The sequence below is a fragment of the Canis lupus genome, chromosome 19 (genome assembly GCF_048164855.1).
Source record: "Canis lupus baileyi chromosome 19, mCanLup2.hap1, whole genome shotgun sequence".
In the NCBI taxonomy this organism is placed as follows: Eukaryota; Metazoa; Chordata; class Mammalia; order Carnivora; family Canidae; genus Canis; species Canis lupus.
Window position 1 is genome coordinate 32,970,218 of NC_132856.1, and position 23,980 is coordinate 32,994,197.

At 41.7% G+C, this 23,980-nt stretch overlaps 1 long non-coding RNA gene across 2 annotated transcripts in view; it reads right to left on the minus strand.

The window, feature by feature from the left end:
- Positions 1-2,171: 2,171 nt before the first annotated feature.
- The window catches only part of LOC140610078 (uncharacterized), a 37,481-nt gene continuing 15,672 nt past the window's right edge, over positions 2,172-23,980 (minus strand). For both annotated transcript variants that reach the window (XR_012011857.1, XR_012011856.1), the window contains 6 exons: positions 20,513-20,564; positions 18,408-18,550; positions 16,142-16,295; positions 9,206-9,346; positions 7,876-8,016; positions 2,172-5,742 (listed from right to left, as the gene is read on the minus strand). This is a non-coding gene — a long non-coding RNA (uncharacterized lncRNA). The remainder of the gene's footprint in view (positions 5,743-7,875; positions 8,017-9,205; positions 9,347-16,141; positions 16,296-18,407; positions 18,551-20,512; positions 20,565-23,980) is intronic.

Here is a 23,980-nt window from a genome sequence, read left to right on the forward strand (position 1 = left end):
AGGCCACAAAAATCCTGGTCTCTGGCCATTCCATGGATTAGTTGTCCACAGGTCAGGCTCTCAGCCACAATTTGGATCAACCGTGGTGGGTGTGGGGAAAGAGGGAAGCAGGATCCTGTGATCTCAAACACAGGCAGTGGGGTGCGGGGTGGGTAGCTTCCCTGAGAAGGAGTGGGGGAGGTGGATAGCTTCCCTAAGAAGGAGCTGTGAGCAGGGCCGGCATGGTGACTCTTGTATCCAGTCCCAGAGGTTTGGAGATCTTGATGGAAACTGCTAAGTGCAATGCTGGAACCATTAGATGGTCAGTAGCTATAATGATGCTGATGAAGATATGAGTTAACCCCTAGAGAATCACTTCCTTCTGGGGGACATTTCTACTGCCCTTCCTCTCTGTGATCCTGATGGCACTGGTGTATGTTGAAAGCAGATATTAAATGTACACAGGTTGACAAGCTTGTGGAACATGGGCATTTGATGAGGACACACATTTAAAGAAATTAGAGGAGGGAAATTAAAAGTGTCCCTCAAGTCGTTAAAATACAGGTAGTTTGAGGGTTTCATTGAAAAATGAATCGCTTTAATAAATACTTAAAGACTAAATAAAGACATTGCACAGCAATTTGAATAAGAATATTGTTTGAACGATTATAAAAGTTGTTCCTTTCATCTCATAAATTTATGTAATTAAACTAATGTCACAGTTTGCTCTTGCATGGTGGCAACATGACAGAAGCGCAGAATTTCTATTCTACTGCTGGCTAATTAGGATGACGTGTGATTCTGATTCATTTTCAATGAAACCCTCAAACTACCTGTATTTTAACGACTTGAGGGACACTTTTTAATTTCCCTCCTCTAATTTTCTTTAAATTGTGTGTCCTCATCAAATGCCCATGTTCCACAAGCTTGTCAACCTGTGTACATTTAATATCTGCTTTCAACATACACCAGTGCCATCAGGATCACAGAGAGGAAGGGCAGTAGAAATGTCCCCCAGAAGGAAGTGATTCTCTAGGGGTTAACTCATATCTTCATCAGCATCATTATAGCTACTGACCATCTAATGGTTCAGCATTGCACTTAGCAGTTTCCATCAAGATCTCCAAACCTCTGGGACTGGATACAAGAGTCACCAATGCCGGCCCTGCTCACAGCTCTTGTAGAGAATGTCTGTATGGTAACTGTACATACGACAGAAAATGGTATCTATACTGTAGCCCAGCACACAAATCACTTAACACCATCTGACTTCTGACATCCTCATCTGCAATGTAAAGGGCATAAATGGATCCATCCACCCATTTGTTCATTCACTTAACCTGCTAGCATTTCTGAGTGCCTAGAACATTCAGACATCCAGAAGTGAAAGATAGTGTTTGGCTTCAAGCAACTCACTAGCAGGGAAGAGAATACTGTACAAAGGTTAAGAGCTCAGATTCTGGAATTAAATGATCCAAGTCCCAGCTCCCCACCCCACCCCACTATCTTACAAGCTGTAGACTCTTAGATAAGCTCCTTTACCTCTCTAAACTGTTTCTTTAAATTTAAATTAGGATATTAATATAATATCATAGGACAGGTGTAAAGGTTAAACAAGATAATACCTATAAAGCACATTGCCTGACAGATCCATATGAGCTGCTAAATTGATAAATGTGTTTAAATTGTTCTAATATAGTTATGTAAGTAATGCTTGAGCAATACTATGAAGGGAGCCATTAATTCTTTCAGGGATGGACTGAAGGAGAGTAGGCTGAATTTTAGAGGAGGTGATACTGAGTTGGATTTTGTAACATGAGTAGGAGTTTACAATACAGAGAGGGAGGTAGGGTAGTGAGGACAGAGGGCACCATATGTGAAAATTCACAGAGAATGAGCAGTAATGTTTTCAGGTGAAACCTTTGATGCATGTAGGGAATGGCAGAGGTAAATCTTAAAAGTAATCCTGGGATTACTTTATAAGCAGCATATCACTCAGAAAGCTTTTAGTCACTAGTTATAGAAAACCCAGCTTGAACTAGCCCAAACTATAAAAACATTCATTTTTTTTCATTGTTTATTGGGGTTTTTTTGGACATAGGTAACTTCATGGCTTTTAGAAACATGAATACCTAAATAGTCAGATTGGTTTGATCTAAAGACCCAATCATATCACCAAGGAGCCGATTTCTTTACATTTCTACTCTTCTCTCTTTTGTAATATCTTCTTCGTCTTAACACCAGTTACCCCTCATGGTCACAGAGTGTCTGCCAACTACCAAGGCTATATGCTTCCCAAGTAACATCCACAGGAAGAAAGAAAGCCTGTTCCTCCAAAAAAAGTCCCAGACTTTATTATGACTGACTCACCCCCGAACCAATTTCTGTGACCATAGAAGGACATGGGCCAATTGACATACATCTGGGACACCTTAACCAATCACTGTAATGATAGGTATGGGGCTATCCTTTTGGGTTAGAGCAGTCAAAGCCATCTTTAAAACTGAACAGCTGGTCTTTGTAACCCACAAAGCTGCCACACAACGGGGAGGGATGGGATGGTTATAGATAGACTGACCACATGGTTCATCCAGAAGACTTGCAGGCCATGCTTTAGACTTCATTGTTTACACTGTGGACAATAAGAAGTCATTCATAGGCTAACGTCCACATTTTAGAAATAATTCTGGAGGCAGTATGGGGACACATTTGAGGAAGGAGGCAGTTTGCACCTAATTCAACTCTTAGGTTCCCTGTAGAGCCAATATCCTAACTCTCCTGGGCAAACAGCTATTCCGGGCATCTACCATGCCTCTCAGAAACCCTACTTCTCAAGTTGTCTTCCAATTCAGTGTGTTGAACTCCTCACAATTCCCAAGCTGCCAATAATAATGGGGCAATAACTGTTAAGAAATTCAATGTTTCTGAATCACCTTAAAATCTCTGTACTTGAGTTTTGTCCTGAAAATCACTTGCAGGACACGTAAGAGCCAAATGAGAGGAAAATCTGTTATAAGTGGCAGAGGGGAGAGAATATGAGAGCCAGGGCCCTAGAACCAGACAGGCTCCCTGGAAGCGACATGACCCAGTGAGTCTGCCCACACCTCTGAAAAGCAAAGAAACAGTCCTAACCTCGTAGGTTGTTCATTCACCCAATTAGCAAATATTTATGAGAACCAACAATGTACCAGGCTCCCTGTTAAATCTCAGGAGAGAAGCAACTGAGCAAATGTTTGTTGTTTGCTTAGCAGAGTTCCCCTCAGATCTGAGAAGAGAATAAAGAAGGGGACAGATCCCTAGGACACCAGAAAAATGGAACCTCTGGTGGTCAGGAAGACATGCATTGAACACCTCTCATGCTAACACCAGTGAAGATTTGAGGGCTGTCCAAATCCTCAGAGGTCATGGCCAAAAGGCACAAGTGGTCACAGATGGAGGCCACTGGCATTTATTAGCTCTCTTGGTAAAAAGAAGAAGATTAAGGGTACCTCACTGCTCTCCTAATCCTGGAGTGACCTCAGAAATCCGCTTATTTGATACTCAGCATCATGTCATTTAAATCATGTTTCAGGGACACCTGGGTGGCTCAGCAGTTGCGTGTCTGTCTTCAGCTCAGGGTGTGATCCCAGAGTCCCAGGATCTAGTCCCACATCGGGATCCTTGCATGGAGCCAGCTTCTCCCTATGCCTGTGTCTCTGCATCTCTCTGTGTGTCTCTGATGAATAAATAAAATCTTTAATATAAATAAATAAATCATATTTCAACAATACCCCAAAAGGAAAGTTTCTCACTAAAGAAAATCTAAAGTACTTTGATGACTTGGATTTTTCTATCCTTTTCTCAGGACTACAATGATAGACTCAAGGTAATATGTTATGGAACAACTTGAACAAACTCACATTTTAAAAATGGATTACTTTCCTACTGTGCTGTGATCATAGGAGTGCTTCTTTGGTTGTATTTCAAATGATGGCCTCACCACCACTTCCAGAACCCTAATGAGAAAGGCTTAGAAGTAAATAAGCTTCGTGCAATATGCCATGTGGACAGGCTTCTCCCCATAGAAGAACGCTCCTCTGTTCAAGGGGGTGGTACCCACATATATAGTTTACCCTCCAAACACTAAAGCTAGGGAGAAGATGGCTTAAATTGCTGTGATTTGTGATCAGGAAATGAATATGTATTTTTATTGCAGCATTCATTATACAGAGTACAACAAGTTTTGCTTAAAGCAATTCCTGTATCACTTGGTATGAATGTTATATTGTATTTTGCAATGCACAACTTCTTGAAGAAATATTTTACAAAGAAATTAATAATGCAAGCTTTTAATGTATGCTTCTAGCACTCATAGATAGAACCAGTCTATTTCCATCTTTCTCCCTGGAGCCACTTTGACACTGGGCTGACATGTTGGTGACGATGCTTCATAAAAGAAGGTTTTTGCATTCTACCTTATATATATTCTGGTTAAAGTATATAGAGATAACAATTGAATGAGAGAACTCACAGATAGCAACAGAAGCTAAAGGGGATACTTTTGCACCAAGGTATTGGAAGAAAAAGGTATATACTAAATGGCATTATCTTTAGAATAAAATAATTATATGAATTAGAAGCTCCTTGAGTAAGTGCAAATTAGGACACACAAAAAAATAAAGTTTTTCTCACTAAAAATTTCTGTGAGGCAATAATATCTAAAGCTTTCCAATCCCAGAGTTTGTCTGGCCTAACTTTCTTCTCTTGCTAAACTACCTTATCACTCAGGTAAGTAGCCCAGCCTAGGGGTCTTTGGTTAGAGTAGAGGTGGCTGCTCACCAAGCCTGGCCCACTTGTAAGCTGGCCAGAGACAATCAAGATGGCCTACAACAAAGGGATCTTCCTATTAGCCAAGAAGTTGTCTCTCTTCTCAATAGAAATTGGAAAATTTCTAAAGGCCTGGAAAGTAGGCTATGAGTGGAGGGGAGCAGCTGGTCCCCTCAGCAGCATAGTAGCAGACTGAATACCCAATTTACATAAAAAGCCATCTTTGCTCTCAGACTTTTGGATGGGGGTTGGGCTCATTGTATCCTAGCTCCAGATATCTGCACATGGTCTAGTCCTGGTCAGTAAGAGTCCCACACCTCCTGGCCACACTGACTGGATTCTGAAACAGAAGCATGACCCAGGTCCGAAGCTTCAGTTAAAATTATCAGGAACAGAACTTCCCTTCCACTAGGATAATGTAGGTCTAGAGTCATTAGGGTTCCAGTGAGTGAAGGGAGCCTGCCTGAAAGCTAGGCCAACACATCTGAAAGATGTAGAGACACATTCTGGTTGACATCATCTGAGATCTTAGATCTAGCCATATTTGAAGTTGTTGAACTACAGACTTAAAAAATTTAATAAACTATTAATTTCATAATAGTTTTAGATTTACAGACAGTTGTTAGGATAGTCCAGAATATTCCCACATACCCCATACTCAGTGTCTTCTATTATTAACATCTTATACACTAAAGCCCATATTAACACATTATTAACTTAAGTCCATGCTTTAGCAAGATTTACTCAGTTTTTACTCCTTGTTCCTTTTCTGTTCCAGTATCCTATCCAGGATACCACATTGTAGTTAGTCATCATGTCTCCTTCGGGTCCTCTGGACTAAGGCAGTTTCTTAGACTTGCCTTGTTTTGGTGACCATGACAGTTGTGAAGAGTACTGGACAGGTGTTTTGTAGGATATTCCTCAGCTGGGATTTCTGATGTTTTTCCTATGATTAGACTGGGATATGGGTTTTGGGGAGAAAGGCCACATTGTAAAGTGCCATTCTCACCACATCTTATCAAGGGTACGTGCCATCAACATGACTTATCATTGTTGATGCCAATCTTAATTACCTGGGTGAAGTAGTATTTAGGTTTTTCCACTGTAAAGCTAGTCTTTTCCCCTTTTCACACTGTGCTTTTGGGAAGGAAGTCATTTTGTGCAGCCCACACTTACTGCAGAGGGTGTTACTCTCTTGTGGACAGAGTATCTACATACACTGAAATTCTACCTCATAGAGTTGTTTCTTCTCCTTTGTTTATTTATTCAATCACCTATTCATGATGATTGGCGTGGACTCGGTTGATACTTTGGCTTTTGATTCAATACTTTCAATTTGTTTTTGTGACTCAAATTCTTTCAGCTTTGACCTTTCACTTATTTGTTCAGTTGGCTGCTATGTCCCCTTGACATTCCACATCCTTCAATATGTGTTTGTGTCTGTGTTTTGGGTTTTGAGCACTTTTTTACTTTTTGCACCATAAGATGCTCTAGGCTTATTACTGTATGCTCTCTGCCTTAGTTCTAGAATTAGTCATTTCTCCATGGAGCATAGTTCATTTTATTGGGGAATGGTATTAAACACAAAGATCTGGGCATTGGGTGTAACTATGGATTTTTTAAATTACTTGAACCCATTCATTCATCCTTTCTCTCCCCCCTCCCCCACACACTTAATTCTATCTTATTTGAATTTTCTATCACTGGAGAAAATTTTTAAAAAAATTAATAGAAATACAAAGATATATAACAAAGCCAACTATCTCCCCTCACCTTCTCAGTTTTAGTGAGCTACAGACCTCCTCTAAACCCTCCCCTTCCAGCCCAGGCAGCCTCTCTCCATCAACTGGGTGGGGAAAGGACAGAGCCCACACACAACATAAGCAATGTGCTTGTTCTACAATAACAATAGGCTTGTTCTGGACTGGCCTAGCTCTCCTGCACATTTCTCTCTGCTTTCTCCATTTTTTCTCTTCAAAGCCTGTGTTCTATATTTTCACCCTCCAATCCCCATGCCTTTTGGTGATCTCAGTTCAAGCCCCTTACATCAGAGCTGGCTTGGATATCTAGTCCAGTGTGCCACAGATACAAATACTGCACCATTCTTGCTCTCTTATAAAGTTATATTCCAGGTTTCTTGGAAACGTAAAAGCCTTTCACTAGTGAGAATTTTTCTCATGACATCTTGTTCTTTTTCTCCATTGAACACATTTGCAATTCCATGCTTGTACTGTTTGTTCCATGCTTATACTGCTTAGTCTTATGAACTCTACCAGAGAAGAAGGAAGATCTGTCTCATTCCTCACTCTAGTCTTACTCAGCACAATGCTTGACACATAACAGGCACTCCATAAATATTTGTTCAACATATATATAAATGAGTGAATGAAAGATCAATCCTGGACCCATGGCCTCCTCACTATCTAAGGACCTGGAGATATAAGAAACCAGTTCATGTCTCACCACAGAATATGACAGAGTGGTGTCAAGGGGACCCTGATAAAGGAATAAGTGATGTCATGTAGTTTAGGTTAGCTGGAGGATCAGAACGGCAAGGGGAACACAACTTCCAAGCTAGGCTTGGAGATGACTGTAGTTCACCAGGCAGACAAAGGAGCAGGAATGGGAATTCTTAGAAGAGCATTCCAAGCAGCAAGTTAGATATGAGCAAAGACATGGAAATGTCATAACATTTGCATCAAGACGAGATGAGATGCCTGGAGTAGCTCTGAAGAAGGGTGAAAGGAGTGGTGAAGGGCCTGGGAGTGGCCAAGGTGAGCTGCTGGGGAGTATATAGCAGGGATTGGGGTTTCAGAAGGATATTTGGCAGACAGAGGTAGGAATGGATAACAGAGGCAGGAAACCTGATTGGGATACAGTGTTGTGGGCTAGGACCAGGCCCCAGGGTGCACAGGGTAGAGTGGGGGGCAAGGTAGACAGGCCTGAGCACTGGAGCCGTGTCTGCATATTTCCACACAGTGGCCCACACCAAGAATGTCTCCTGAGAGGGGACGGTACATATCTTTCCCTCCTCTGTGTCCTTTGGTCTTATACTGGAAGCTTGAATTCAACCATGGTGGGAGTACTTACACCACAGAGATTAACATGCACTCAAGGCTTTCTTCCTTTTCTTTTTCTTTCTTATTTTGTTCTTTTCTTTTCCTTTTTTCTTTCTTTTCTCTTCTTTTTGTAGAGCCAGTATCCCACTGCCAAAAGAATCAGTCAGCAATTCTGGAAAAGAGAAAAAACGTATTTATGCTTTGTTCTTTTTCCACTGCTTTTGGGTCAGGTTTCTAAGCAGATCTGTACTGATGGGGAATTCTGAGTAAATTGGCTATCCAAGAGGTACTTGGGCCTCATCTTCATGAAGAGAAAAATAAGGTCTCCCTCCTTAGAAAAGAGGACACAGTCTAGACTTAATTCACTGGGTCTGACTGCTCAATATTTTTTGCATTTAAATATAACTTATAACTAAGCATTTCATTTACTCTGATGGAGGTGGAAGGGAGAAAAAGAGAGAATGGGAGAGAGAGGGCAGAAAGAGACACAGAGAAGAAAAAGAAAAAAATGAAATGAGAAAGGAAAAGGTGAAAGGAAGGAAGAATGAGAAAGAACAGAGAAAGAAAGAAAGCGGAGGGAAAAGGGGGCAGGCAGTCAGTTGTCCCTCTGTCACTATGAATTATGCACCACATCCTTGAGGATCTCTAGTCATTAACACAAAGCAGCAGCTTTGGACACAAAGACCATTCTGTAAGCCGACACAACACACTGCTTAAATGCCAAGGAATAGATGCTATTATTATCTGTCCTCGAATTTACAGATGCGAAAACTGAGAACTGTAGAAGTTAAATAGCTTCTCCAGTCACCCTTTTAATAAATCACAGAACCATGATTGGAGGGGGGACATGAATCCAATTTGTGTAACTCCATTGGTATTCTCCCTTTGCTACTGTACAATAAGGCTTTCACTCCATATAAAGCGAAGTGTGGTTCTCAGTGACTACATTTGAACACACACTCTAGGTGAACAGGCATTGTGAAAAATATAGAAAATGGCCCTGTCCTCAGGAATTGGTCCATGGTGCCTTTACAGGCAAAATAAATGACAAGGTGGGATCTTGGGGACAATACCCAGGCCCAGCTGATGGGAGCTCCTTGAGACTGGGGACAATGTCCTTTTATCCTTGCATTGCTAGTACTGAGCACAGAGCCTGACCCAAAGCACATTTATTCAGTGAATAGCCTGAGCTTGTATATGAAGGGCGGATTAGATCTCTCTTGCCAGGGAGTAGTCTAGAAGTCCCTGCAAAAAGGGAGAATGGCTGAGCCAAAGGTTTGCTCTGTGTGAGGAACAGGAAAGTAGCTGACAGGTGCATATGGAACATCACTTGCTGCGTCCAGCAGGACACATCTCCAAACCTTGACTGGACTGTTTGCTCCAGATGCCCTTCCTCCAGCTCTGAAGTCCAGATCACAGCAGCAACACCACTGGCAGTGAGTTACAAATCTTCTGATGACTGAGGAGCTCCTGATGGATTTACTCAGTTATGGGCAGAGCTTCTTGGCAGGGGATTAACAAAGAAGGGAGAACAAAAGGATATTTTAAAACTCTGATTCTTTGGTCAAATGGATACAACAACTACGAAAGGCAAAAGTGGCTTTGGGTGATTTGAAAGCAAAGTTTTTTTTTCTTCAGGCTCTAAAGCACACAGCTACCTTTTACTCACTCTGGTTTGCCTTCTCTTCTCTTCTTAATGTATTTGTAAAATATGTCTTGCAGCCACCCTTTCCTTCTGTTTCCACTGCCTTGGTCTAGGGTATGGTTGAATGTTTGCTCAAAAGCCCCCTTAGAAAACACTAGTGTGGGTCCTTTGTTAGGGAGACAAGAGAGTGAGGCCCAGGGATGGAGGACTTTGCAGAGACGACAGGTTAGGGCAGAGTTGGGGCCACTACCAAGCACTTCCACTTGCAGGAATTTTCATTATTTTCAAATGGGTCAGTCAGAGTTCTTGGCTGTAAGCAACAGACATGAACTCTGATGACCTTAAGTGACAAGAGACTTAGTGGAAGTATATCAAAATGGCAGGGGGCTGGAGGATCAGACTCTGAGAAAATCCAGGGCCGTACTCATGCTGCCACCATGTAGTCAAGGCATGCTTCTTCTGCGTTATTATTCTTGCCACAATGCAACAGCAATGTTCTGACCTCCAACTGTCCCATCCCTAGCACCAAATGCTTAAGTCTAGGGACAGTGCCTGATTCTCTCTGGAGAGACCACCTGAGCCAGACCTCCCTCAAAGGGACGTGGGGGAAATGGGGAAAGCAATAGGAAGGGAATGGATGCTGGCAGCCAGAATACCAGGAAACTGAACATTACTTTTCTGGGCCTGGGGGTCGGGGGAGTGTCTTCCCAAATGAACCTTCTGCCTCTTTTTTTCAGAAGCACTTGGGGCCCTCTGTCAGACAACTTTATAAAACTTACAACATCTACTTCAAAATCTGCAGTGGCACAAAGGTAAGAGCCCTTTAGCCACCATCTATAGCCTGCTTCATACCCTCCCCAACTTTACCGCCATCACCAGTGGAACCTCACCATAGCTGTCCTCTAACCGTCTTCTCTACTTCAGCTAGGTTGGCCTAGTGGTGGCTACTGGTCCTATCTTCACTTCTTTACTCATGCTGTTCTTCTTACATGGAATGCCCTCTCTTAGCTCTCAGCACTGTGATTCAAGGGACAGTTCGAGTTCTACCTTTTACAACAGGACCTCCTCAAACAGTCTAACCAACAGAGATGTCTCCTCTGTACCCTTACCAAATGCACTTTCCATTTGACAATCATCTACTCTCTCAAACTTGATGCCTGACCCAGAGAAGGGTCTCAGCATATATCTGCTAAATGAATGAATTGCATCCTTACTTACCCTTCAAGGTCTAGCTCAACTGTCATTGCCTCTAAAAACCCCTCCCTGATCCCCCAGCACAAATTAGTCCCTTGCTCTTTGAGTTTCCATGGCATTTTTTCTATATATAGCTACACCATAATACCATGCCTACTAATCATTTGCTTGTCAGCTTGGTCTTCCATTAAACCATAAGATTCTCATAAATGGGAATCACACCTTATTCTTTTTGTACATATTATATCTGGCAAATTCTATACCTGTGCTGTCCAATATGGTAGTCACTAGGTACATGTGGCTATTTAAACTTAAACTGTAATTAATTAAAATGAAATAAAATAAAAGATTCCTTTTCTCAGTTGCACTAGCCACATTTTAAGTTCTCAAAGTTACATGGAGCTAGAGGCTCCAGCATTAGACAATGCAGTTCTAAAACATTTCCATCATCATAGAACAAACTAATGGACAGCGTTGTACCAGGAATTCACAATATTATAAAAATAGCCATCATTTGAGAATTCATTATACTTACGCATTGTGCTAAGTGTTTTATGTACACTCATTTAATTCTAAGGACTGCACTCAGAGGTTAACACTAGGATTATTCTTATTCTATAAATGAGGAAACTGAAGCACAGAAAGGTTAATTTGGCCAAAGTCATATGTTGAATGGATGGCAAGGCCAGATTTTATTATTCTCATAGGCAAGTCTACACCCATAACCACTGTGCTTTTTTTGTTTAAGGAAGTATAGGATAGGATAAATAAAATGGCTTTAAAAGTTCTAATTCAAATGCTAAATCCCACCCTCACATGTCAACTGTTAGACCTTGGAAAAATTAGTCATTTCTCCCTAAAATGTAGATAATTATTTCATAGGGTCACTGTGAAGACTGAGTGAAGTAATCTGTATGATGAGCTTCATATAGTTCCCAGAACATAATAGGTATCCAGTGAATTTTAGCCATGTTCTTATTCAATGTTTTACCCTCCAGGGTGTCAAGAACTTCTTAGTTCAGTTAGAAGCACAGAGTAAACCTTTGTACATATTATTTTAAATGACTGATTCTTATTCTGAGATATTACACTTTGTTCCTTCCCTGTATTTTTTTAATGTGGCTTTTACAAATCCATCGACTAACTGCCCAATTTGTGTCCTGTTATTAATGTAACATGACAGGGGTAGAGGGTGGAAATAAATGTTGCATTCTACATCTAGGAAACAAGAGCTCTACAGAAAGGAAGGAACCACCTCAATCAATGTGAGCACCGGAAAGTAGTAGAGTTTTAACAGGAGAATTTCAAGCATCAACCCTGATAGGGGTACAGGGCCACCTTTCCTCCTTAATGACTTAGTCCCCTTGACTGCTTGAAAGAAGGCAAACCTAATTCTTACTGACTTGACAAGAACTTGCAGTGAATAATAAATGCCACAGTTCAGGCAGGCTGTTACCATACCAACTGGAAGGTCAGATGAACAAACATCTGAGAATGAATCGAAGTACACAAAATGAAGAAGAAATAGATCTGCTGCAAGGTGAGTGGGCAATGAAAGGATGGAATGGTTGGGTTTCCAAGGACAACATTTGAAGGGGGGAACCCTGTTACCTCTCTAGGCTCTGCATTGCGTTTTACCAATGTGCTGTTTATTCCCATTGCTTTGGGCCTTTGTTCTTAAACATTCCGAAGAAAATTCTGAATTGGGAGAGTTTCTTGCCCAGTACAAGAAAATCTATCCCAAATGAGCTTAAATACTGTCACACTTGGCCAATATTACTTGAAGCCTGGATGTCAGCTAGAACTTGGGGTTGATACGATTTAGTGGCTCCAGCTCTGTTTTTCTGGGATTCTCTCGGGTCACCTCTTCTCTGTGTGTGTTGGCTTTATCTGAAGGTTAAAAGGGATGTGGTCTGCCATTCTCCTGAGTTTCACATTTATGTATGGCCCTGTGGTAGACTGGATTATTGCTCAAAACATTCAACACCTTCCCCACGACTCCCAGGAAAAAAAACAGACTTCCCTCATCCATTGATGATGGGCTTGGCCATCTGACTTACTACAGCTTCACAGCAGGTGGGTTTGATGCAAAGCCTAGCCATATGACTGTCCTTGGCCACTAAGATGGTGGTAAGTGTGATGAAGCCTAGGCTTTAGCTATGTTATGTATTTCCACTGGTGCTCTTATACCTCTGCCATTGTCTTGAAAATAACACGTGTAGGCTAGTTCACTGGTCCTGGGAAGAGATGGAAGACTTTGATGTAGAACACTAGCTAGCTCAGCTGATCTCTGGACTCATTAGTGGGCCCAGCCAATGTCAGGAGAGCTCAATTGCTCTAATTAGCAAGGTTTAAACCAACTGAGTAGATGCTTACTGCTCTATGGTGCTGAGGTTTTGTAGGGTTTTGCTAGGCAGCATATTTGTGGCAATAGCTAACTGATAAAATTATATCCAGATCCAAAAAGGGATTCTCTTCTGAAATTTTCACATAAGATTAAGACAAAATTGTATCTTAAGCTCCCAAGAAAGCTTCTCCTTGCATTTAATTGGTCCAATTTGATGCTCAATTACTGGCAAGGGGGGAGTTTTACCCTCAGACAAATAAGATCTTTCTTAGAGACCAGCATCCCCTAACACATGAGCCACTTTGTAAAGGAGTAGATACCTGAAGGAAATAAGAAACTCATTTAGAGGAAGAAATTGGTCTTAAAATGGCAACATTCTCCATCCCTACGTCTCTCTCTGACCTCAGGGCAAGCCTGACTCATCTATGAAAACTGCCAGAACCTTCTTGCTTGGTACTTCCCGTAGAGTCCAAACAGGAAGGCTCTCTTGGTACAGAAATGGGTATTTGCACATTACTTCTCAGGTAGCATCAAGAGTTTTGCTTTCAGCCATTGAGTTTTGGTTTCAGTGCAGGCATAGCAAAGTGGTTGAAATCCTGGACTCTATAGTTAAATTTGGCTTCAAGTCTTGGCTCACCAATTTACCAGCTCTATGGCCCAAGGAAAGTTATTTACCTTTTCTATGCCTTAGTTTCCTCACATGTAAAATGGGCCAAAAACAGTATTGACTTTACATGTTGTTGGGTGAATGCATCAGTTAGTAAATACTAGTCGGAGGTTTCTTTTTCTCCTGTGAAAACAATTGGGAAGATTTTTCCATAGCAGGCCATTCTGAGCTTATTCAGAGTTTGAGGTGTCTTAATATTGTCTAGTCAGACAATGAAATATTCTTTAGAAGTCAAGGAGGCATGTTTCCTCTCAGGAAAGCAAAATAGAGTTCCATAGTAAGTCAACAGCAAGAAAACACATAGGCTGTGAGCTTACATGTCTCCCAGTCCTGCTGTTAGTTCTATATTTCGTTGGGCCCTTTTGGGGGTCTGGTAGTGAAAATCTGTTTTAGCTAGATTAGGCAAAGAGAATACCACTGCATAGGACATCAACTGTCTCATGTAAATCCAGGGTAACAATGTAGAGACTGGAACCATAGCCTAAAGGATCATTGGAATGCTTTGCATTCTTCTTTACCTCCTCTCTGCAGACCATCTCTCTGCTCTCTATCTGTAACCTGGTGTCTCCATTTTTGTCATGTCATACTTCTGGTCACTCTCAGAAACTGAACTCCTGTCTCTAAGTTCCATTTCCAAATTCTGGAGAAAAGACTCTGGCACTGTTTGGATCAGATGTCCCTGCATCCCTGATGCTGGTGCCAACCTAGATGCCAGAGTCCTCCCTCTGAAGGATAGGTACCATCCCATGAGAAAAAAAGAAATGCAAGCTGGGTATGCACTTCAAAAAGATTCCAGTAATATATTTGTCCCGTTTGAGAATGACAATCTCTGCCCAAACCCTAAGTCACCCTTGCCCCTATAATTTCCATGCAGCAAGTCTGGAGAGCAATGTATAATTTGGTCTGTTTAGAAAGGTCTTTGGATGATTCTAACGGTTAACAAATTTAAGGAAACTTTTTTTTTTCTTGGAACAGTGAAAAGGAAGGAAAATAAGGCTTGGAAAAGAGAGGTTAACCCTGGATTTTTCAACCCAGAGAAAGTAAGACCAAGAATCTTTAAGCATAAGAAGGCTTACCGACAGATATACCCAGCTGTTTTCTGCCTCCACAAAGAGCAGTACAAAAGCAGGAGGTTAGATGTAAGGAAGTATTTCTTAATAGGAAAAAAAAATTTTTTAAATAGAAGACTTCTGTGTCTCTGGGGAAGTCTCGATGTGCCTGAGGGTGCATATATAGGCCAGCTGACCTTTCAGGATGCTATTCATACAGAGCCTCTGATCCCAGGGCCAGGATCAGAATCAAACCAGGCTCAGAAACATAAAGTCAGCTCTTCCAGATGGAGCTCCAGTTACCTAGAGGCAGAAAGGAGTGAGGAAAATGTCTCATTCTAATCTTCTCTGACCCCTCTACTGGGCTCAATCAAATTGCACACTCAATTCCTTTAAAGGACAGGAGGCATATCTGTGTGGCATCATTCAATAAGCAAAGAATGTGGCAGTGACCCCAGCCCCATCTCCCCTCATCTCCAACTCTTGGCCCTAGGCCAGGATACTTTCATGGTCCAGGGGCCCTTCTTCCAGATAGACAGGGCCTGGTGATTAATATGGCGTTAGTGGTTACTGTACAGATGTGGCTTGGTCGTGCTGGGGCTTCAGGTGCTTGCATGAAAAGGGGAAGCCAAGGGTGGTGTCAGGCCCCAACATATCATCCAATCAAGCTGGCAATAACCAGAGCAAAATCTGCCAACTCCTAATTTTTTCTCCTTTCCATCAGAGGCCCAATTGTGCTATGTTATGAATGACCGTATCTGCCCCGCAACACCCAAATTCATGTTTGAATCCTAATGCCAGGGCACCTGGGTGGCTCAGTGGTTGAGCGTCTGCCTTCAGCTTGGGTCATGATCCCAGTGTCCTGGGATTGGGTCCTGCATCTGGCTCCCCTGGGGAGCCTGCTTCTCTCTGCCTATGTCTCACCTCTCTCTGTGTGTCTCTCGTGAATAAATAAATACAATCTTTAAAAAAATAAATAAATAAATCATGTTTTTTAAAAAAGAATCCTAATGCCCAGTGTGATGGTACTAGAAGGTAAGACTTTTGGGAGGGGATTAGGTCATGAGAAGAGAGCACTCAGGAATGAAATTAGTGTCCTTATAAAACAAGGCCCAAGAGAGCCCCTTTGCTCCTTCCTCCACATGAGAATACAGCAAGAAGTCAGCAGTCTGTGACCCCAAAGAGGGCTCTTATCAGAACCAACTGTGCTGACATCCTGATCTCAGACTTCCAGCACCCAGAACTATGAGAAATAACTTTTTTTCCTTTAAACCTACCCAATATGTAGTATTGTGTTATAGCAGCCAAAACAGACTAAAACAATCCACCTTAGTTATCTATCCAATGAGACCAGGCTAGTTGTCAGGGCCTATTTCTTATAGGCTTCATGCTGACCTGTCAGTCTTCATTCTTGCTTTTCCCTTTTCTCCAGGCTGGCAGCTGATGGGTATACTGATTCAGGCTTATTCTCTGCGGGCCATCCTGCTGCCCATCCCTACTCAACTTCTGTTGCTGGTAGGCAGACAACGGTAGATACTGGGATTTAGAGCTGTGAAAGTAAAAGGAACCAGAAGGTCCCACTTGGATTGCAAGTCCTTACCAGAGCTCAACACTCAAATAGCTATAGATAAAGTGATAGCTTCAAGCACGTTCCTGTTCCTGGGGTATATATACTAGTCCCCTTCTAGAACCTCATAAGGCAGGGCAGTAGGAAAGTGATTGGCAAGGCAGGATTCTAGCATTCCTGAATCCCAGGGTGTATCATCTCATTAAAAACACAGCAGAGTCAAAGTTTGTGAACATTACAACTCCAGTATTCTGGCTAAGGCATTTGGGGAACACTGCATGGTTGTTAATTGTACTTTCTTTTCACAGTATAAAATGACATTTGGCATTTGTTTTTCTCATCTTCACTTCTCAAGGGAAAACAAAACTTCAAAGATCTCAAACTTCAAAGAATACAAGCAAATTAACCTGATAATTTGGAGCTCTAGCCTTTGCTTCCTCCTGCTGAATCATTGCGGATTGTTTTCTGAACTTCACAAAGGAGCCTCAGGAGGAAAGAGGAATTCATGCTTTCCCCAAGTGCCAGCCCAAATGGCCATAGGGCTCTAGACCACTGAGTTCTTCAATGGAAGCTACAACAACATGGGCCACACTCGGTCTCACTCACCACCTTGCCTCAAAACATGCCCCCAGGACCAGGAAAGGACTTTCCCTAAGGGAGTCCCAGAACCTGAATTCCTTGAAAAGTGTTCCTCAGAAAATCTTTCTAAGTTCCAACAAATTTAGCAAGTGTTCCACCCCATGTTCTCCCTTCACCCTTTGTACATTCATGAGGCAGTTTAGCAAATTAAAAGCATTGAGGATCCCCAAAATAAGATAACCCTTCTGGCTTTGCTATCTTGGAGAATCTTACATGTATCTTACCACAGAGCTCTTTTCATTATTTTTAACATAATTCATATTAAGATTCTGTGATGCCAGCATTCTACCAAACACAGCATAGAAACATTGGCTCCTACCAACGTCCTTTGTTCAGATAAGAAGCATCCACTTTGCACAGATTTTTCTGCCCCCACCCCTTAATTTGACATCTGTTGGTCTTGCTATAATACTTGGAGTATAGATTTTTACTATTTTATAAAGTGCTCTTTACTACCAATTTTTCATGCCAAATTGACCTCGTTATTAGAGGTTTGATGGTATTTCAGGCCATCCAGGCCTAGTTCAGCTCAAGTTGGGGCATTTAAACAAAGCACCAAGAATCTTTTTAGAAAGACATACCAACCTAAAAAGTTAAGGCAACAGTCTCTTTGAAGCCCATTTAAAACTACTTGCTGCCTTATTTCACTACTTAGTTAAAATACCATGTCTGAAGAAAATATATGTAATTTTCATTGTCAGTATCAAGAAATGACAGTAATTGTAATTTCCACAAGTGGAACAATCTGTTATGGGAAAAATGTTAATACTCTTAAAAGTCTAAATCCTTTACAGGGTGTGGCATATCCTATAATCTGTCTGTTGGGTGTGAATGCTTTCTTTTAGATACTGCCATATTTACAATTCTATTCACAGCTCCAGACACCCCTATTTTGAATGTGTCTCCTGGAATTGAAATCTGGAGCCATTTATTGATGAGGCAGAGAAGGGTGAGAGGTAATCATTCCTGACGAGTGATCGATAGGGTAATCCTCCAACCTATCACAGACTCCCTAAAAATGGAGGGTGGCAAGGGTGATTTTTCTCAGCTTCAGTTCAATACGGCTATTACAGATATGTAGGCACTAAATTAGAGATGAATGTGTGCTCCAAGGTATACATCATGTTTGGTTCCTTGTGGTGTAAGCACTACCGAGCAGATAGAGAAGCGACCGCACATCACTCGCTGACACGATGTTGGCAAGAGAAGTTGATGACTATGTGGTGGTCAGGGATGGGGGGGCGATCGTCTCTGAAAATGGTGGGCAAATGGAGAGGGGACTAGAAATCAGTATTTACGGCAGAGTTTGTCCCCAAAGTATAACTCTGACAAAGAGTCTCAAAATTGTCCATTTATTGTTTCTGTCAGCCTTTTTAGGCCTGCTGAAAGGAAGCCTGCTGATCCTGACAAGATCAAAATGACCCTTGAAACCATTTGATAATGGGCTGAACTCACAGTACTTCATCCTCTCTACACGGTGCTTTTCTGTCGGAATGTAAGCGGCAGGAAGAGAAAGTGGCTCTGCACAAAATCCACCCAGAAGCGGAAGTATGTGGCTTCCCAAGTTTGAACTTCTTTGGTGAGAAATTCTCCATGTCCTGCACAACATGTCACAGAACACTGTTCTCATTATCTCAACCCCCACCACCACCCTCACTAAGGAATACCTCAAGCCTTTCTCTCAGCATAGAACATTTCACCAGAATAAGGGAATGAAGGGTTTCCTCCAAAGTTGATGCAGTAAGCAAATTGTGGAGGTTGCCTGCAAACTTCCCAAGGATTTTGCAGAGGAATTGGGCCGCGTGGTGGGGGGTGGCGGGTGGGGTGGGGGTGGTGGCATGCCAGAGGACTCTTACACACAGGATAGAGGAAATAGCTGCTCTTCTGCTATGGGGTCTGGACAAAGCTGAATCGCCTTGAGGCCCACCCCAGTCTAGAGTTTTGGTCAAAAGATCCACAACTGAACACTGCCCCCCACCCCAAAATAATTGAAAGATGTTTAAATCTCAAGAAAACACTGAAAACAGATTATATTCATTCCACACAAGAAAACCTCCACAAATCTTTCCCTAAGGTAGGACCAGTTATATAATTTGTAGTGCCCAGTGCAAAATGAAAATGTGGGAACCCTTGTTTAAAAACTATCAAGAATTTCTAGAGGGTGACAGCAGAGCATTGAACATAGTGTGGAGACTTTCTGAGCCAGAGCCCCTGTGACTCCCAGGGGTAGGCCCAAGAAGCCAGCACTGCCCTAGAGGGCTTTCCTCCCTCCTTTTCTCTCTCTCCCTCTTTCTCTTTCTCTTGTTCTCTCTCTCCCCCTCCCTCTCTCTCATTCTCTCCCCCTCTCTCATTCTCTCTCCCCACCACTTTTAACACAAGGGAACTATCCCTAAGTCTTTGTCCTTTCCCTCTCCAAGGTCAGGATTTCTCCCACATTCTTTCTCAAATCAGGTGTGTAGAACCCTCCCTGGGCTCTCTCCAGGCTAGCTAGATCACGGTTCCTTATCATGTGGACCTTCCTTCCTTCCTCCTTCCTTCCTTCCTTCCTTCCTTCCTTCCTTCCTTCCTTCCTTCCTTCCTTCCTTCCTTCCTTCCTTCCTTCCTTCTTCTTTCCTTTCTCCTTCCCCCCTCTTCCTCCCTCCCTCCTTCCCTTCTTTCCTTCCTTCCCCCATTTATCAGGCCCACCTTGTGCTGCAAAGAATGATATTTTCCCCCCTTAGAGAGTGAGAAAGAGATAGAGAGAGTGTGTGAGCAGGACAAGGAGAAGTGGAGAGAGAGAAAGAATCTTAAGCAGGCTCCATACCCCTCACAGAGTCTGCCATAGGACTCCATCTCATGGTCCTGAGATCATGACCTGAGCTAAAATCAAAAGTTGGACCCTTAACTGACTGAGCCACCAAGACACCCCAAGAATGATATTTGATGAAGCTAACCACATATGGTTATGTGGTGTCATATAATATATTTTTTTTTCCACACACTGTCTTCCTTATAGGAAGGGGACAATTTTAAAACACTTAACTTTTAGTATCTTTTTAGTATTTTATTTTAGTATTTTATTCATTAGTATTTATTAATTATTGATACATATTGCTTGTTAACATGTGTTAGAACCTGTTCATGACCCATAAAATGGAAATATCACTGACCTCTAGAAATTTCTATTCTAAAATAGGCAATGATGATGATGATGATGACAAAGCAACTCTTAAGCTCCTACTGTGTGCTAGAAAATACCCTGTCTTTTAGCTTCTTTAGTCCTCACAACTATGTGAAATACATATAACTGTTTTTTCACTTGAAGATGAGTAACTAGAGCTTAGGGAAGTTGTCAACTTGCCTTTGTCATAATCCCACCATCTGGCAGCTAGTTGGCCTTCCTGATATTATAAAATAAGCTATGCAAATGAATGAGAACAATTAGTTTTCCTCCACATGCTACCTCTCTGTTGGGCATACAATTAGGTCCTTAGTATTTGCTAAATAAATGAGTGTGTGAGTTAGTAGATTAAGGAAGGAGATGAGAATGAAAAAAAAATGGAAAATAGAAAAGATCTTACCAAATCTGGTCAAAGAGGTGAACTGTGAGTGCATTCCAGTACTGTCTTCACCCTACAGTTGACAGAGGTATAAATAGCAAATGCTGATACACACCTGGCTTTGCAGAAGAGCCTTGGTCCTGCTGATTTTTATACATGGCATCAATTAGTTGCTCAGCAAGTGTTCTTAATTTTAAATGAATTAATTAGAAAGGAATGGAATTGAATTAAATCAGAACATTTTTGTTAGAATCTGGCTTTAAGCTGAAGGAGCTTTATTTATTTATTTATTTATTTTTGTATATTTTTTTTATTGGAGTTCGATTTGCCAACATATAGTATAACAGTCAACAAAGCTAAAAGACAGCCTACAGAATGGGAGAAGATATTTGCAAATGATATATCAGATAAAGGGCTAGTTTCCAAGATCTATAAAGAACTTCTGAAACTCAACAGCAAAGAAACAAACAATCCAATCATGAAATGGGCAAAAGACGTGAACAGAAATCTCGCCAAAGAAGACATGCACATGGCCAACAAGCACATGAAGGAGCTTTAATGTAGTTAAACAGACTCCATCCTTCTTTGTAAGTGTACAAAGTAACTGTGGACAAAGCCCAAACAAGCCACACATGTCTGAGCCTCAGGCTAAGGGAGACAGAGGACGTTTCAGGCCTCCATGAGCCAGGCCTGCAGAGTGCTCATTTGCTAATGTGATGAGGGAATTAGACAAAGTCCTGAAATGCTACCACACTTCCATGAATGGATACTAAATAATGTTGCTTTAAGCTACGGTAATTGCTGCATAAGGATTCTGTCCATCTTTATGGATGGTTTGTCATGATATCTAGAGTTATAAAAGCTGTCCCATGACTCCATAGATCGAAAGGAAACAATATATGAAGTGTTTCTTCCCTCTTAGCTCCAGCACATAAAGTGATTTTTCACTGCTCTGAATCAGAACAGATGAATTTGAATATATCTGCTTGCACAGAGTTCTGAGTTGGGCTTAGAGAGAAGCTCACAGGTCTGGCAGGCCTCAGTTCCTGAAGGAAAATACAGAGGCTAGGAGAGATGTCCCACACATAGAGACTCAGATGTCCCTCATAGTACAATAGGTGCTGCCTCACCTCTTACCCTGAATCACCAAAGAAGGAGAGGCCATAGTACTCAATACCTGGTGATTGGAAACACTCCTCTCCCCATTCCCCCCCTCTAGACCCTGTGCTCTGACCCCCTATCCCTCCCATAATTCCCAGCAAGAATTTACAAAGCTACAGCCCACCCAGGTTCTAATTCAAATGATGGGGGAGCATCACTTTTTTGCTCTCCCAACACAGACACACTTTGCAGATACAGAGAGCAAAGCACAGCCCAGTGAAGTGGCTCTTGTGGTCCTACTCAGGCAATAACAAAGCTGGGGTGCTCAATCCAAATATTAAGCTTCCATTTCAGTTAGCTGTTTGTTTTTCCAATCTGATCCTCAGACTTTTCATTTTGTTCCGTCTTCCTCAGGCACATGTTTTGGCAGCTGCATGCAGGTGCAGCCCCCCCCCACCACCACCCCAACCTTGGGCAGATAAGAATGTGCTCCTAGCCCAAGTGGCAAGTAGCCTTTCTGCAGATGCAGAAAGTTCCCAAATCCCACACAAGTAAACTCAGTAAAGATAGCAGGAACCTGTATCATTACTGTCTGCCCAATTATTGAGAGCTTACTATGTGTGAGGAGAAATAACATGCTGGAGGTCACACCAGTAGCACAAGAGTAATGTGTTGTGGAGAAGGGATTCAAGCCAAGCCCTGTCTGACCCCAAGACTATGAGTGTAACCACTCAGGTACATTACCTTTATATAGAGATATTAATCCTTCACAAGATAGACACTAAGTGATTGTGTATGAAACTCTGATCATTTACAAAGAAAATCATTTACAAATAAAAGAGAAACTGATCAGCTATAGTCCCATCCTATAGGCACTGCTCACCAACCAACTTTCATGAGGGGAGATCCAGGCAATTGTTGCTGCTTTCCTTCTTAAACCAGACCAACACAACACACACACACACACACACACACACACACACACACACACCCCAGAATCCCTAAGAGTGTTTCATAAATTATTTACTTCAACCTCTACTCAGTCCAAAAGGTGCTAAGTTTTAGGTAGCAGCATTCCACCTCTGTAATGTGCCTTCCATGCATTTTTTGATGGTTCAGCCTCACTAGAGATTCGTAGAGCCTCCCCCACAACTAACATGTTAGCTGTAGACCCTCTCCTTCACATTCATTTCCCGCCTCACAACCTCCCTCTTTCATTTCATCTACTTCTTCCCCTCCACTCTGACACTACCTCCTCTTTGTAAGTTGGCAGTCATTATCTTTTCCTATCAGTTCTGCTCCTTGGAAGCAGGGAGTTCCAATGATGAGGATGAAAGTAGGAGAGCTGGTGCGGCCACTCTGGAAAACAGTATGGAGTTTCCACAAAAAGTTGAAAATAGAGCTACCTATGACCCAGCAATTGCACTACTGGGTATTTATCCCAAAGGTACAAATGTAGTAATCCAGAGGGGCACGTGCACCCCAATGTTTATATCAGCAATGTCCAAAACAGCCAAACTATAGAAGGAGCCCAGATGTCCATTGACAGATGAATGGATAAAGAAGATGTGGTATATATGTAAACAATGGAATACTCCTCAGCCATAAAAAAAAAAATGAAATTTTATCATTTGCAATGATGTGGATGGAACTAGAGGATATTATGCTAAGCGAAATAAGTCAATCAGAGAAAGACAATTATTATATGATCTCACTCATACGTGGAATTTAAGAAACAAAACCATAGGGGAAGAGAGAGAAAAATAAAACAAGACAAAATCAGAGAGGGAGACAAACTGTAAGAGACTCTTCATCATAGGAAAGAAACGGGTTGCTCGAGGAGAGAGGGATAGGGGGATGTGGTAATTGGGTGATGGGCATTAAGTAAGCCCTGGGTATTATATGAGACAGATGAATCACTGAGCTCTACCTCTGAAACCAATAATGCATTATGTTAATTGAATTTAAAATTTAAAAAAGAAATAAATAATAAAAATAAAGGAGAAAGTAGGGATAATGGATAGAGAAGACATAACTATAGTGGCTGGACTCTGAGTGACTTATTTTAAAGAAACAATTTGTCATCTTGCCTTGCAAAGGTTAACTTCCTGGTATACTCTCTTGTATACCTCATTATCACCTTCCTTTCTTGGAGTTGCATTACAAACATTGCTCCCTCCATTGCTTAATCCATGAGAAGTACCAGGCACCAGAAAGAAAGAGAGAGAAGAAAAAATAATCCCATCCAGGCACACTATGAATATATTAAACTAACTGAAGTGGACATTTATTATTTTGTGGCAACGCAACACCATTTTTTTCCTTTAGTAACAGCACCCTGATTTTCTTTTATAGCTTAGGAAAGACATCAAGGGCTCCTGACATCAC